The following is a 12,372-nucleotide window of genomic DNA, read 5'->3' as shown; positions in this document are numbered from 1 at the left end:
TTCCTCACATTTCTGTGGCAGAAAGTTCTGGAATCTGAGAGGAGCCACAAATTTCCTTCCACCCAGCGTTCCCCCACGTGTCCCGATAAAAATCATACCTCACTTGTGTGGGTAGGCCTAGTGCCCGCGACAGGATATGCCCCAAAACACAACGTGGACACATCACAGAAAACAGAGCTGTTTTTTCGCAAAGTGACTACCTGTAGATTTTGGCCTCTAGCTCAGCCGCCACCTAGGGAAACCTACCAAACCTGTACATTCCTGAAAACTAGTGACCTAGGGGAATCCAAGGAGGGGTGACTTGCGGGGCTCGGACCAGGTTCTGTTACCCAGAATCCTTTGCAAACCTCAAAATGTGGCTAAAAAAACACATGTTCCTCACATTTCTGTGGCAGAAAGTTCTGGAATCTGAGAGGAGCCACAAATTTCCTTCCACCCAGCGTTCCCCCAAGTCTCCCGATAAAAATGATACCTCACTTGCGTGGGTAGGACTAGCGCCCACGAAAGGAAAGGGCCCAAAACACAACGTGGACACATCACATTTTTTTTATAAAAAGCAGTGCCTACCTGTGGATTTTGGCCTGTAGCTCAGCCCGCACCTGGGGAAACCTAGCAAACCAGCGCATTTTTGAAAACTAGAAACCCAGGGGAATCCAAGATGGGGTGACTTGCGGGGCTCTGACCAGGTTATGTTACCCAGAATCCTTTGCAAACATCAAAATGTGGCCCAAAAAACACTTTTTCCTCTCATTTCGGTGACAGAAAGTTCTGGAATCTGAGAGGAGCCACAAATTTCCTGCCACCCAGCGTTCCCCTAAGTCTCTCGATAAAAATGGTGCCTCACTTCTGTGGGTAGGCCTAGCGCCCACGAAAGGAAATGGCCCAAAACACAACATGGACACAACATATTTTTTCACACAAAACAGAGGTGTTTTTTGCAACCCTCAAAATTTGGCTAAAAAAACACATGTTCCTCACATTTCTGTGGCAGAAAGTTCTGGAATCTGAGAGGAGCCACAAATTTCCTTCCACCCAGCGTTCCCCCACGTCTCCCTATAAAAATGATACCTCACTTGTGTAGGTAGACCTAGCGGCCACGACAGGATATGCCCCAAAACACAACGTGGACATATCACAGAAAACAGAGCTGTTTTTAGCAAAGTGACTACCTGTAGATTTTGGCCTCTAGCTCAGCCGCCACCTAGGGAAACCTACCAAACCTGTGCATTTCTGAAAACTAGAGACCTAGGGGAATCCAAGGAGGGATGACTTGTGTGGCTCGGACCAGGTTCTGTTACCCAGAATCCTTTGCAAACCTCAAAATTTGGCTAAAAAAACACATGTTCCTCACATTTCTGTGGCAGAAAGTTCTGGAATCTGAGAGGAGCTACAAATTTCCTTCCACCCAGCGTTCCCCCACGTCTCCCGATAAAAATGATACCTCACTTGTGTGGGTAGGCCTAGCGCCCGCGACAGGATATGCCCCAAAACACAACGTGGACACATCACAGAAAACAGAGCTGTTTTTTAGCAAAGTGACTACCTGTAGATTTTGGCCTCTAGCTCAGCCGCCACCTAGGGAAACCTACCAAACCTGTACATTTCTGAAAACTAGTGACCTAGGGGAATCCAAGGAGGGGTGACTTGCGGGGCTCGGACCAGGTTCTGTTACCCAGAATCCTTTGCAAACCTCAAAATGTGGCTAAAAAAACACATGTTCCTCACATTTCTGTGGCAGAAAGTTCTGGAATCTGAGAGGAGCCACAAATTTCCTTCCACCCAGCGTTCCCCCAAGTCTCCCGATAAAAATGATACCTCACTTGCGTGGGTAGGACTAGCGCCCACGAAAGGAAAGGGCCCAAAACACAACGTGGACACATCACATTTTTTTTATAAAAAGCAGTGCCTACCTGTGGATTTTGGCCTGTAGCTCAGCCCGCACCTGGGGAAACCTAGCAAACCAGCGCATTTTTGAAAACTAGAAACCCAGGGGAATCCAAGATGGGGTGACTTGCGAGGCTCTGACCAGGTTATGTTACCCAGAATCCTTTGCAAACATCAAAATGTGGCCCAAAAAACACTTTTTCCTCTCATTTCGGTGACAGAAAGTTCTGGAATCTGAGAGGAGCCACAAATTTCCTTCCACCCAGCGTTCCCCTAAGTCTCTCGATAAAAATGGTGCCTCACTTCTGTGGGTAGGCCTAGCGCCCACGAAAGGAAATGGCCCAAAACACAACATGGACACAACATATTTTTTCACAGAAAACAGAGGTGTTTTTTGCAACCCTCAAAATTTGGCTAAAAAAACACATGTTCCTCACATTTCTGTGGCAGAAAGTTCTGGAATCTGAGAGGAGCCACAAATTTCCTTCCACCCAGCGTTCCCCCACGTCTCCCGATAAAAATGATACCTCACTTGTGTAGGTAGGCCTAGCGCCCGCGACAGGATATGCCCCAAAACACAACGTGGACATATCACAGAAAACAGAGCTGTTTTTAGCAAAGTGACTACCTGTAGATTTTGGCCTCTAGCTCAGCCGCCACCTAGGGAAACCTACCAAACCTGTGCATTTCTGAAACCTAGAGACCTAGAGGAATCCACGGAGGGGTGACTTGCGGGGCTCGGACCAGGTTCTGTTACCCAGAATCCTTTGCAAACCTCAAAATTTGGCTAAAAAAACACATGTTCCTCACATTTCTGTGGCAGAAAGTTCTGGAATCTGAGAGGAGCCACAAATTTCCTTCCACCCAGCGTTCCCCCACGTCTCCCGATAAAAATGATACCTCACTTGTGTGGGTAGGCCTAGCGCCCGCGACAGGATATGCCCCAAAACACAACGTGGACATATCACAGAAAACAGAGCTGTTTTTAGCAAAGTGACTACCTGTAGATTTTGGCCTCTAGCTCAGCCGCCACCTAGGGAAACCTACCAAACCTGTGCATTTCTGAAAACTAGAGACCTAGGGGAATCCACGGAGGGGTGACTTGCGGGGCTCGGACCAGGTTCTGTTACCCAGAATCCTTTGCAAACCTCAAGATTTGGCTAAAAAAACACATGTTCCTCACATTTCTGTGGCAGAAAGTTCTGGAATCTGAGAGGAGCCACAAATTTCCTTCCACCCAGCGTTCCCCCACGTCTCCCGATAAAAATGATACCTCACTTGTGTGGGTAGGCCTAGCGCCCGCGACAGGATATGCCCCAAAACACAACGTGGACATATCACAGTAAACAGAGCTGTTTTTAGCAAAGTGACTACCTGTAGATTATGGCCTCTAGCTCAGCCGCCACCTAGGGAAACCTACCAAACCTGTGCATTTCTGAAAACTAGAGACCTAGGGGAATCCAAGGAGGGGTGACTTGTGTGGCTCGGACCAGGTTCTGTTACCCAGAATCCTTTGCAAACCTCAAAATTTGGCTAAAAAAACACATGTTCCTCACATTTCTGTGGCAGAAAGTTCTGGAATCTGAGAGGAGCCACAAATTTCCTTCCACCCAGCGTTCCCCCACGTCTCCCGATAAAAATGATACCTCACTTGTGTGGGTAGGCCTAGCGCCCGCGACAGGATATGCCCCAAAACACAACGTGGACATATCACAGAAAACAGAGCTGTTTTTAGCAAAGTGACTACCTGTAGATTTTGGCCTCTAGCTCAGCCGGCACCTAGGGAAACCTACCAAACCTGTGCATTTCTGAAAACTAGAGACCTAGGGGAATCCAAGGAGGGGTGACTTGTGTGGCTCGGACCAGGTTCTGTTACCCAGAATCCTTTGCAAACCTCAAAATTTGGCTAAAAAAACACATGTTCCTCACATTTCTGTGGCAGAAAGTTCTGGAATCTGAGAGGAACCACAAATTTCCTTCCACCCAGCGTTCCCCCACGTCTCCCGATAAAAATGATACCTCACTTGTGTGGGTAGGCCTAGCGCCCGCGACAGGATATGCCCCAAAACACAACGTGGACATATCACAGAAAACAGAGCTGTTTTTAGCAAAGTGACTACCTGTAGATTTTGGCCTCTAGCTCAGCCGGCACCTAGGGAAACCTACCAAACCTGTGCATTTCTGAAAACTAGAGACCTAGGGGAATCCAAGGAGGGGTGACTTGTGTGGCTCGGACCAGGTTCTGTTACCCAGAATCCTTTGCAAACCTCAAAATTTGGCTAAAAAAACACATGTTCCTCACATTTCTGTGGCAGAAAGTTCTGGAATCTGAGAGGAGCCACAAATTTCCTTCCACCCAGCGTTCCCCCACGTCTCCCGATAAAAATGATACCTCACTTGTGTGGGTAGGCCTAGCGCCCGCGACAGGATATGCCCCAAAACACAACGTGGACATATCACAGAAAACAGAGCTGTTTTTAGCAAAGTGACTACCTGTAGATTTTGGCCTCTAGCTCAGCCGGCACCTAGGGAAACCTACCAAACCTGTGCATTTCTGAAAACTAGAGACCTAGGGGAATCCAAGGAGGGGTGACTTGCGGGGCTCGGACCAGGTTCTGTTACCCAGAATCCTTTGCAAACCTCAAGATTTGGCTAAAAAAACACATGTTCCTCACATTTCTGTGGCAGAAAGTTCTGGAATCTGAGAGGAGCCACAAATTTCCTTCCACCCAGCGTTCCCCCACGTCTCCCGATAAAAATGATACCTCACTTGTGTGGGTAGGCCTAGCGCCCGCGACAGGATATGCCCCAAAACACAACGTGGACATATCACAGAAAACAGAGCTGTTTTTAGCAAAGTGACTACCTGTAGATTTTGGCCTCTAGCTCAGCCGCCACCTAGGGAAACCTACCAAACCTGTGCATTTCTGAAAACTAGAGACCTAGGGGAATCCAAGGAGGGGTGACTTGTGTGGCTCGGACCAGGTTCTGTTACCCAGAATCCTTTGCAAACCTCAAAATTTGGCTAAAAAAACACATGTTCCTCACATTTCTGTGGCAGAAAGTTCTGGAATCTGAGAGGAGCCACAAATTTCCTTCCACCCAGCGTTCCCCCACGTCTCCCGATAAAAATGATACCTCACTTGTGTGGGTAGGCCTAGCGCCCACGACAGGATATGCCCCAAAACACAACGTGGACATATCACAGAAAACAGAGCTGTTTTTAGCAAAGTGACTACCTGTAGATTTTGGCCTCTAGCTCAGCCGGCACCTAGGGAAACCTACCAAACCTGTGCATTTCTGAAAACTAGAGACCTAGGGGAATCCAAGGAGGGGTGACTTGTGTGGCTCGGACCAGGTTCTGTTACCCAGAATCCTTTGCAAACCTCAAAATTTGGCTAAAAAAACACATGTTCCTCACATTTCTGTGGCAGAAAGTTCTGGAATCTGAGAGGAGCCACAAATTTCCTTCCACCCAGCGTTCCCCCACGTCTCCCGATAAAAATGATACCTCACTTGTGTGGGTAGGCCTAGCACCCGCGACAGAATATGCCCCAAAACACAACGTGGACATATCACAGAAAACAGAGCTGTTTTTAGCAAAGTGACTACCTGTAGATTTTGGCCTCTAGCTCAGCCTGCACCTAGGGAAACCTACCAAACCTGTGCATTTCTGAAAACTAGAGACCTAGGGGAATCCAAGGAGGGGTGACTTGTGTGGCTCGGACCAGGATCTGTTACCCAGAATCCTTTGCAAACCTCAAAATTTGGCAAAAAAAACACATGTTCCTCACATTTCTGTGGCAGAAAGTTCTGGAATCTGAGAGGAGCCACAAATTTCCTTCCACCCAGCGTTCCCCCACGTCTCCCGATAAAAATGATACCTCACTTGTGTGGGTAGGCCTAGCGCCCGCGACAGGATATGCCCCAAAACACAACGTGGACATATCACAGAAAACAGAGCTGTTTTTAGCAAAGTGACTACCTGTAGATTTTGGCCTCTAGCTCAGCCGGCACCTAGGGAAACCTACCAAACCTGTGCATTTCTGAAAACTAGAGACCTAGGGGAATCCAAGGAGGGGTGACTTGTGTGGCTCGGACCAGGTTCTGTTACCCAGAATCCTTTGCAAACCTCAAAATTTGGCTAAAAAAACACATGTTCCTCACATTTCTGTGGCAGAAAGTTCTGGAATCTGAGAGGAGCCACAAATTTCCTTCCACCCAGCGTTCCCCCACGTCTCCCGATAAAAATGATACCTCACTTGTGTGGGTAGGCCTAGCGCCCGCGACAGGATATGCCCCAAAACACAACGTGGACACATCACAGAAAACAGAGCTGTTTTTTAGCAAAGTGACTACCTGTAGATTTTGGCCTCTAGCTCAGCCGCCACCTAGGGAAACCTACCAAACCTGTACATTTCTGAAAACTAGTGACCTAGGGGAATCCAAGGAGGGGTGACTTGCGGGGCTCGGACCAGGTTCTGTTACCCAGAATCCTTTGCAAACCTCAAAATGTGGCTAAAAAAACACATGTTCCTCACATTTCTGTGGCAGAAAGTTCTGGAATCTGAGAGGAGCCACAAATTTCCTTCCACCCAGCGTTCCCCCAAGTCTCCCGATAAAAATGATACCTCACTTGCGTGGGTAGGACTAGCGCCCACGAAAGGAAAGGGCCCAAAACACAACGTGGACACATCACATTTTTTTTATAAAAAGCAGTGCCTTCCTGTGGATTTTGGCCTGTAGCTCAGCCCGCACCTGGGGAAACCTAGCAAACCAGCGCATTTTTGAAAACTAGAAACCCAGGGGAATCCAAGATGGGGTGACTTGCGGGGCTCTGACCAGGTTATGTTACCCAGAATCCTTTGCAAACATCAAAATGTGGCCCAAAAAACACTTTTTCCTCTCATTTCGGTGACAGAAAGTTCTGGAATCTGAGAGGAGCCACAAATTTCCTTCCACCCAGCGTTCCCCTAAGTCTCTCGATAAAAATGGTGCCTCACTTCTGTGGGTAGGCCTAGCGCCCACGAAAGGAAATGGCCCAAAACACAACATGGACACAACATATTTTTTCACAGAAAACAGAGGTGTTTTTTGCAACCCTCAAAATTTGGCTAAAAAAACACATGTTCCTCACATTTCTGTGGCAGAAAGTTCTGGAATCTGAGAGGAGCCACAAATTTCCTTCCACCCAGCGTTCCCCCACGTCTCCCGATAAAAATGATACCTCACTTGTGTAGGTAGGCCTAGCGCCCGCGACAGGATATGCCCCAAAACACAACGTGGACATATCACAGAAAACAGAGCTGTTTTTAGCAAAGTGACTACCTGTAGATTTTGGCCTCTAGCTCAGCCGCCACCTAGGGAAACCTCCCAAACCTGTGCATTTCTGAAAACTAGAGACCTAGAGGAATCCACGGAGGGGTGACTTGCGGGGCTCGGACCAGGTTCTGTTACCCAGAATCCTTTGCAAACCTCAAAATTTGGCTAAAAAAACACATGTTCCTCACATTTCTGTGGCAGAAAGTTCTGGAATCTGAGAGGAGCCACAAATTTCCTTCCACCCAGCGTTCCCCCACGTCTCCCGATAAAAATGATACCTCACTTGTGTGGGTAGGCCTAGCGCCCGCGACAGGATATGCCCCAAAACACAACGTGGACATATCACAGAAAACAGAGCTGTTTTTAGCAAAGTGACTACCTGTAGATTTTGGCCTCTAGCTCAGCCGCCACCTAGGGAAACCTACCAAACCTGTGCATTTCTGAAAACTAGAGACCTAGGGGAATCCACGGAGGGGTGACTTGCGGGGCTCGGACCAGGTTCTGTTACCCAGAATCCTTTGCAAACCTCAATATTTGGCTAAAAAAACACATGTTCCTCACATTTCTGTGGCAGAAAGTTCTGGAATCTGAGAGGAGCCACAAATTTCCTTCCACCCAGCGTTCCCCCAAGTCTCCCGATAAAAATGATACCTCACTTGCGTGGGTAGGACTAGCGCCCACGAAAGGAAAGGGCCCAAAACACAACGTGGACACATCACATTTTTTTTATAAAAAGCAGTGCCTACCTGTGGATTTTGGCCTGTAGCTCAGCCCGCACCTGGGGAAACCTAGCAAACCAGCGCATTTTTGAAAACTAGAAACCCAGGGGAATCCAAGATGGGGTGACTTGCGAGGCTCTGACCAGGTTATGTTACCCAGAATCCTTTGCAAACATCAAAATGTGGCCCAAAAAACACTTTTTCCTCTCATTTCGGTGACAGAAAGTTCTGGAATCTGAGAGGAGCCACAAATTTCCTTCCACCCAGCGTTCCCCTAAGTCTCTCGATAAAAATGGTGCCTCACTTCTGTGGGTAGGCCTAGCGCCCACGAAAGGAAATGGCCCAAAACACAACATGGACACAACATATTTTTTCACAGAAAACAGAGGTGTTTTTTGCAACCCTCAAAATTTGGCTAAAAAAACACATGTTCCTCACATTTCTGTGGCAGAAAGTTCTGGAATCTGAGAGGAGCCACAAATTTCCTTCCACCCAGCGTTCCCCCACGTCTCCCGATAAAAATGATACCTCACTTGTGTAGGTAGGCCTAGCGCCCGCGACAGGATATGCCCCAAAACACAACGTGGACATATCACAGAAAATAGAGCTGTTTTTAGCAAAGTGACTACCTGTAGATTTTGGCCTCTAGCTCAGCCGCCACCTAGGGAAACCTACCAAACCTGTGCATTTCTGAAAACTAGAGACCTAGAGGAATCCACGGAGGGGTGACTTGCGGGGCTCGGACCAGGTTCTGTTACCCAGAATCCTTTGCAAACCTCAAAATTTGGCTAAAAAAACACATGTTCCTCACATTTCTGTGGCAGAAAGTTCTGGAATCTGAGAGGAGCCACAAATTTCCTTGCACCCAGCGTTCCCCCACGTCTCCCGATAAAAATGATACCTCACTTGTGTGGGTAGGCCTAGCGCCCGCGACAGGATATGCCCCAAAACACAACGTGGACATATCACAGAAAACAGAGCTGTTTTTAGCAAAGTGACTACCTGTAGATTTTGGCCTCTAGCTCAGCCGCCACCTAGGGAAACCTACCAAACCTGTGCATTTCTGAAAACTAGAGACCTAGAGGAATCCACGGAGGGGTGACTTGCGGGGCTCGGACCAGGTTCTGTTACCCAGAATCCTTTGCAAACCTCAAAATTTGGCTAAAAAAACACATGTTCCTCACATTTCTGTGGCAGAAAGTTCTGGAATCTGAGAGGAGCCACAAATTTCCTTCCACCCAGCGTTCCCCCACGTCTCCCGATAAAAATGATACCTCACTTGTGTGGGTAGGCCTAGCGCCCGCGACAGGATATGCCCCAAAACACAACGTGGACATATCACAGAAAACAGAGCTGTTTTTAGCAAAGTGACTACCTGTAGATTTTGGCCTCTAGCTCAGCCGCCACCTAGGGAAACCTACCAAACCTGTGCATTTCTGAAAACTAGAGAACTAGGGGAATCCACGGAGGGGTGACTTGCGGGGCTCGGACCAGGTTCTGTTACCCAGAATCCTTTGCAAACCTCAAGATTTGGCTAAAAAAACACATGTTCCTCACATTTCTGTGGCAGAAAGTTCTGGAATCTGAGAGGAGCCACAAATTTCCTTCCACCCAGCGTTCCCCCACGTCTCCCGATAAAAATGATACCTCACTTGTGTGGGTAGGCCTAGCGCCCGCGACAGGATATGCCCCAAAACACAACGTGGACATATCACAGAAAACAGAGCTGTTTTTAGCAAAGTGACTACCTGTAGATTTTGGCCTCTAGCTCAGCCGCCACCTAGGGAAACCTACCAAACCTGTGCATTTCTGAAAACTAGAGACCTAGGGGAATCCAAGGAGGGGTGACTTGTGTGGCTCGGACCAGGTTCTGTTACCCAGAATCCTTTGCAAACCTCAATATTTGGCTAAAAAAACACATGTTCCTCACATTTCTGTGGCAGAAAGTTCTGGAATCTGAGAGGAGCCACAAATTTCCTTCCACCCAGCGTTCCCCCAAGTCTCCCGATAAAAATGATACCTCACTTGCGTGGGTAGGACTAGCGCCCACGAAAGGAAAGGGCCCAAAACACAACGTGGACACATCACATTTTTTTTATAAAAAGCAGTGCCTACCTGTGGATTTTGGCCTGTAGCTCAGCCCGCACCTGGGGAAACCTAGCAAACCAGCGCATTTTTGAAAACTAGAAACCCAGGGGAATCCAAGATGGGGTGACTTGCGAGGCTCTGACCAGGTTATGTTACCCAGAATCCTTTGCAAACATCAAAATGTGGCCCAAAAAACACTTTTTCCTCTCATTTCGGTGACAGAAAGTTCTGGAATCTGAGAGGAGCCACAAATTTCCTTCCACCCAGCGTTCCCCCACGTCTCCCGATAAAAATGATATCTCACTTGTGTGGGTAGGCCTAGCGCCCGCGACAGGATATGCCCCAAAACACAACGTGGACATATCACAGAAAACAGAGCTGTTTTTTGCAAAGTGACTACCTGTAGATGTTGGCCTCTAGCTCAGCCGGCACCTAGGGAAACCTACCAAACCTGTGCATTTCTGAAAACTAGAGACCTAGGGGAATCCAAGGAGGGGTGACTTGCGGGGCTCGGACCAGGTTCTGTTACCCAGAATCCTTTGCAAACCTCAAGATTTGGCTAAAAAAACACATGTTCCTCACATTTCTGTGGCAGAAAGTTCTGGAATCTGAGAGGAGCCACAAATTTCCTTCCACCCAGCGTTCCCCCACGTCTCCCGATAAAAATGATACCTCACTTGTGTGGGTAGGCCTAGCGCCCGCGACAGGATATGCCCCAAAACACAACGTGGACATATCACAGAAAACAGAGCTGTTTTTAGCAAAGTGACTACCTGTAGATTTTGGCCTCTAGCTCAGCCGCCACCTAGGGAAACTTACCAAACCTGTGCATTTCTGAAAACTAGAGACCTAGGGGAATCCACGGAGGGGTGACTTGCGGGGCTCGGACCAGGTTCTGTTACCCAGAATCCTTTGCAAACCTCAAGATTTGGCTAAAAAAACACATGTTCCTCACATTTCTGTGGCAGAAAGTTCTGGAATCTGAGAGGAGCCACAAATTTCCTTCCACCCAGCGTTCCCCCACGTCTCCCGATAAAAATGATACCTCACTTGTGTGGGTAGGCCTAGCGCCCGCGACAGGATATGCCCCAAAACACAACGTGGACATATCACAGAAAACAGAGCTGTTTTTAGCAAAGTGACTACCTGTAGATTTTGGCCTCTAGCTCAGCCGCCACCTAGGGAAACCTACCAAACCTGTGCATTTCTGAAAACTAGAGACCTAGGGGAATCCAAGGAGGGGTGACTTGTGTGGCTCGGACCAGGTTCTGTTACCCAGAATCCTTTGCAAACCTCAAAATTTGGCTAAAAAAACACATGTTCCTCACATTTCTGTGGCAGAAAGTTCTGGAATCTGAAAGGAGCCACAAATTTCCTTCCACCCAGCGTTCCCCCACGTCTCCCGATAAAAATGATACCTCACTTGTGTGGGTAGGCCTAGCGCCCGCGACAGGATATGCCCCAAAACACAACGTGGACATATCACAGAAAACAGAGCTGTTTTTAGCAAAGTGACTACCTGTAGATTTTGGCCTCTAGCTCAGCCGCCACCTAGGGAAACCTACCAAACCTGTGCATTTCTGAAAACTAGAGACCTAGAGGAATCCACGGAGGGGTGACTTGCGGGGCTCGGACCAGGTTCTGTTACCCAGAATCCTTTGCAAACCTCAAAATTTGGCTAAAAAAACACATGTTCCTCACATTTCTGTGGCAGAAAGTTCTGGAATCTGAGAGGAGCCACAAATTTCCTTCCACCCAGCGTTCCCCCACGTCTCCCGATAAAAATGATACCTCACTTGTGTGGGTAGGCCTAGCGCCCGCGACAGGATATGCCCCAAAACACAACGTGGACATATCACAGAAAACAGAGCTGTTTTTAGCAAAGTGACTACCTGTAGATTTTGGCCTCTAGCTCAGCCGCCACCTAGGGAAACCTACCAAACCTGTGCATTTCTGAAAACTAGAGAACTAGGGGAATCCACGGAGGGGTGACTTGCGGGGCTCGGACCAGGTTCTGTTACCCAGAATCCTTTGCAAACCTCAAGATTTGGCTAAAAAAACACATGTTCCTCACATTTCTGTGGCAGAAAGTTCTGGAATCTGAGAGGAGCCACAAATTTCCTTCCACCCAGCGTTCCCCCACGTCTCCCGATAAAAATGATACCTCACTTGTGTGGGTAGGCCTAGCGCCCGCGACAGGATATGCCCCAAAACACAACGTGGACATATCACAGAAAACAGAGCTGTTTTTAGCAAAGTGACTACCTGTAGATTTTGGCCTCTAGCTCAGCCGCCACCTAGGGAAACCTACCAAAGCTGTGCATTTCTGAAAACTAGAGACCTAGGGGAATCCAAGGAG

Source organism: Pleurodeles waltl, chromosome 8 (genome assembly GCF_031143425.1).
Source record: "Pleurodeles waltl isolate 20211129_DDA chromosome 8, aPleWal1.hap1.20221129, whole genome shotgun sequence".
Classification (NCBI taxonomy): Eukaryota; Metazoa; Chordata; class Amphibia; order Caudata; family Salamandridae; genus Pleurodeles; species Pleurodeles waltl.
Note: the sequence above shows the minus strand (reverse complement) of the source record.